This window comes from Octopus sinensis, linkage group LG1 (assembly GCF_006345805.1).
Source record: "Octopus sinensis linkage group LG1, ASM634580v1, whole genome shotgun sequence".
Taxonomy (NCBI): domain Eukaryota; kingdom Metazoa; phylum Mollusca; class Cephalopoda; order Octopoda; family Octopodidae; genus Octopus; species Octopus sinensis.
In genome coordinates, this window is record NC_042997.1 from 68182000 (window position 1) to 68187549 (window position 5550).

Sequence of the window (5550 nt, forward strand, 5' to 3'; positions counted from 1 at the left end):
TTTTGATACGTGCACCTGCACTCGTGTATACGCCCTCTCGTGCACTAACGCGCTAACTCATTTTCCCTACTGCCCAGTCACTGACTGCACATCCTGGAACGCAAAGTGACACCGGTATTCAGACTCACTTGAATAAATATCTATCCCGTACACACTTCAATGATCCTCTCTCGTGAGAGGATCCTTAACCATGTATTTCTTTCTCTTCCTCTCTCGTTCGTTTCCTTTTCTCGGAACTTCTCTGGGCGGGGGTGGGGTGATGTCGTGGCTTCATGCAGGCATAGCGTGGATCCAATCCTCGATAGCGAAATTTCACTTAACATTTCAACAGCACTATTCTCCCTGTAAAATAATAGTTTTTCTGTGAGTGACAGCAGTTACATTTGCCAAATGTAAGAAGCAATAGCAACACTTCGCTAAGCAGAATAATGTCCACTTGACACTTCTAACTTCTTCTGTTTCACCAAAAGTTAGAATAGAGATAACAGGTACGACTAACGAAATCTATTGTTCTCAACAGTATGTCTCTGCTTTTGACTAGTTTTGGATAGTTATAAAAACAAGAACTCAGTAAGCCAAAGTCAGTTAGTGAGTCCCCTCTGTGTCATTGGCCTGTATGCCGAATAAAAGAAATTAGTTCGTGAGAGCGACCATCAGTGAGTGCGAACGGGCAACTAGGGTCATGGCCACAAACAGGCTGCCACTAGAGACCAAACGGCCTGAGGAAAAGAGAAAGTTTCTCTGTAACATTACCATATCACTCTCTATATACTACTATGATATTGTTTACAGACCCCAGTTGAAATTAACTCTTTTTACTTCGCATGCTTTTCCATTTACTAACTATGCATACCAATCAGTCGTTGTTTTGGAGTTATATAAAGTAAAGTTATATAAAAATATCTTTACAACTTCAATTACTGTTCATCTTTCACATCTTACAACATACAGGTGCAATAAATCTTTGCCTTACACACACCACACACACAACCCCACAACACACCCACACACACACACACACACAACACATATCACACATATATATATATAGATATATACATAAACCTTACTTGAAAAGGATGCGTGGCGTTCGATCATATAATAATTAAATAATAGATAAATATATGCATATATACATAATATATGTACATACCTACATATCTATATTATATATATATATATATATATATATATATATATATATATATATATATATATATATATATATATATATATGTATGTATATATATATGTATATATATATATAATATATACCAATATGGGTACAGGACATAAAAAAAACGTTGAACACAATGAGAAACGAAAACATAAAAACAAAACGTAGAAACGAACATCTTTTCGAACAACGAAAAAAAAAAAACCCCAGAGAAACGAGACATGCAACAAAGAATATTCCTCTTCATCAGTTGTCCCTGTTTCATCTACTCCACGTTTTGGAGGCAAGAACAAGACGCGACTGAATTGAAACAGTTCTTCCCGCAAAGCAAATTAGATAAAATTTGGAATTTTTTGCGGAGGGTGAAAGTGGTAACAAGAACAGGACAGTGAGAACAAAACAGTATATGTATATGTATGTATGCATCGATCTATCTCTCTGTGTCTGTCTGTCTGTCTGTCTGTCTGTCTGTCTATCTATCTATCTATCTATCTATCTATCTATCTATCTATCTATCTATCTATCTGTATTGTATTTTGAGTTTCAGCCAGAGGCTGTGGTCAAGCTGGGCTACCGCTGAAACCAAGTGATTGGGAAACTAACTCCTTACATATATACGTATATGTGCTACAGTGTGCATGTGAGTGTATGTACGAATACACATGTGTGTATGTGTGTGTTTATATATATATATATATATATATATATATATATATATATATACCGTAAATCTTTGAGTATAGTCCGCCCTTGTGTATAAACACACCCTTCTCTAACTTGAGTCAAAGAGGTCTATATAACGTCCTTGGTTTGTAAAAATGTATACGGTAACGTCCTTTATTATTATTATATATATAACCATAATGCAAACGTGTAGCATTTTTGTGCATTCTTTGTTTGCAGAAAATAAAAATAACAGTAATAACGTTTATAAATAAATGTTGCTTACTGCAAGTTATGGATGATTCTTTATGACTTCATTGCTTTCAGGCATAGCTTAAGGTATTTTCGCGCCGACATCACGAATGCGTCTGAATAAACATTGCCGGACAGCAAGTAGAGACTCGGACATTGCTTGAAAATAATTTTCATGTTTAACCTCGTGTATAATACGCACTAGGGATTTTGACCTTTAAATTTTCGGAAAAAAAATGCGGGTTTACTCGAGGTTAAATATATATATATATATATATATATATATATATATATATATATATATATATATACTTTATTTAAAAGCAGCAGAAAATTCAACAAATCTGTTACTCTGAGTTCTCGTTGCCGTTCATCAGACAGTTTTTGCCTAGAATGGAACCAATATATCAATTCAATCCAGACTCTTACAAACGCGACACCTTTTAAAAAAATGGACTTGTTTGATTGGCCCTTTAGAAATAACGGTCAATCTTCAAGCGATAAACAAAAAATGAGCTCAAAAATATATGTATATATATATAAAATAAATTATAAAAATTATAAAATTCGAGGAAAACCTTACATTGAATAAAATACATATTGACGTTAATGAAGAAAAAAATCTATGGAAATTAAAACTTATTATAAATATTACACTGCAATACATATTCATATTAAAGTGTACATATATATATCAACATACACAGAAGAATGCGTGCAAACTCCATACATATACAGACGTATAAATATAAATCTAAAATATACACACAAATGCATGCATACATATATGTACGCAATCTATCTTGCACACAAGTTAAAATCATCGATGTAGCGTTTTTTTATTTACGGAGTAAAGCTTAAATAAGGGAGACGTAAAGTTGTATCAGTATCAGTTATAGAAGAACCTTGAAGGTTAGCTATTCTTGTTGCAGAAATTTCGCCTCTTACATTAGCCAGCATAATAGGAATCTGATTGAGATTAGACATGGTGCCGAGCCCATTAAGAAATGGAATTTCAAAAACGAAAACTCCTGTCCGTTAGAAGGGAAATGTCTAGTGAAAGGAGTAGTTTATAGAGAGCCAAGTGCAAATAGAAGGCTCATCGGAATACAAGACATATACAGGGGCTTCAGAAAATCATTAAAACACGATGTATCACATGGTGTTAAATTGATGGTAATTAAATTATAATATAGCAATTTTTCACCTCATTTAATATATATATACTCTTTTACTCTTTTACTTGTTTCAGTTATTTTGACTGCGGCCATGTGGAGCACCGCCTTCTTTTTTTTTAATCGAGCAACTCCGGACTTATTCTTTTGTAAGCCCAGTATTATTCTATCGGTCTCTTTTGCCGAACCGCTAAGTAACGAGGACATAAAACACCACCAGCATTGGTGTCAAGCAATGCTATGGGGACAAACACAGACACACAAAACACAACATGCATATATATACATATATACGACGGGTCTTTCATTTCCGCCTACCAAATCCACTCACAGGCTTTGGTCGGCCCAAGGCTATAGTAGAAGACACTTGCCCAAGGTGTCACGCAGTGGTACTGAACCCGGAACCATGTGGTTGGTAAAAAGCTACTTACCACACACCACTCCTGCGCCTGTATATATAATATGTATATATATATAATATATTATATATATAATATATATATATATCTGCGGGTATATGCATATATGTATGATACACATCTCATCCAAACACACTTACACATACATATGTCCATTTAGCTTATAGAGAAGAGGAAGTACTCAAGGGAATAAATAATCTGAGATATTCTTGGCTATCGCTTATCTCCCTCATTATCTCTTCCTCCCTCCCTCACTCCCTCCCACATACACTCACTTACTCACTCACTCACTCTCTCTCGCTTTCTCTCCCACACTCGCGCGTGCGTATACACGCACGCACACATACATGCATACACATACCCCCACCGTCCATGTAAGAAATGCGTGTGTGTGTGTGTGTGCGTTCAATATATGAGGGTGTATTACGCATTCATCTCTGATGTGTATGTTTGAGGTTCCACCTTGCCCACGATGCAAAGTCGATATTAAAAGAGGATGCAGGCCGATGCTGTTGTGCGAAACGATGATGTTGCCGGTGAGCTCTACTATACGCACATACGCACTCGAACGAACACACACATACACACACACACACACATTCTCACACAAATGCACACACACACAGACACTCACATACATGCTCACATATTTATATTTATACGCATATACGAAGGCGTGCTGAAAAGTTCCTGGTTTTGGTTCAAAGAAAATACAGGAGGGTTGCTTTATTATGATTTTATTCAACATCTTCACCTCTCAGATTCACTCATTTATTGCAGCTGTCCTTCAGTTTTTCTAAGACCTGTAAAAGAACTTTGAAGGTTGGGCTTCCAGCCAGGCCTTTCGCGATACACACACACGCACACGCACGCACACACACACACACACACACCACACACACACACACACACAACCACACACACATACACACACACACACATACATACATACAGACTGACATACATACATATACATGATATACGCGCGCTAAAATATATACATATATTTGACAGAAGTTACGGAACGACTCAATGGATGATCTCGTACATTGCATACACACACACACACACGAACACACACACACATACACATATATATATATATTACGTACAAACACACTCAAACTTACACAAACATATATAATATATAAACATGCAGAAAATATATATATAGATATATATATAGAATATATATTATAGAATATATATAATAGATACATACATGCAGATATATAGATATAGATATTTAGATATATATATATATATATATATATAATATATATAGATCTATATATATATAGTTATATAATATATATACATACATGCATACGTATATATATATATAATATATATATTATATATAACATTATATATATATATTACGTACAAACACACTCAAACTTACACAAACATATATATATATTTAAACATGCATACATATTATAGATATATATATATATATCTATTATATATATAATACATACATGCATATATATATATATATATATTATATATATATATATTAAATATATATATATATATTACATACATGCATAAGTATATATAATATATATATATATATATATATATATAATATATTATATATGTATATGTGTGTGTGTGTGTGTGTGTGTGTGTTGGTGTAAGTCAGTGTGTGTTTGTACGTAAATATATATTGTATGTATAGCTATGTATAATGGAAGATGAAAGTGTAAGGCTATGATAGGAAAAGAAAAAAAATTGGTAAAAAGGAAAGGAACAATAAGCAAGAGCGAAAAATAATGAAATAATGAAAAATGTAAGAAGCAATAGCCACCATAGCAGTTAGAGGAACAATAGCTACATTAGTAATAGCTATGGCAGT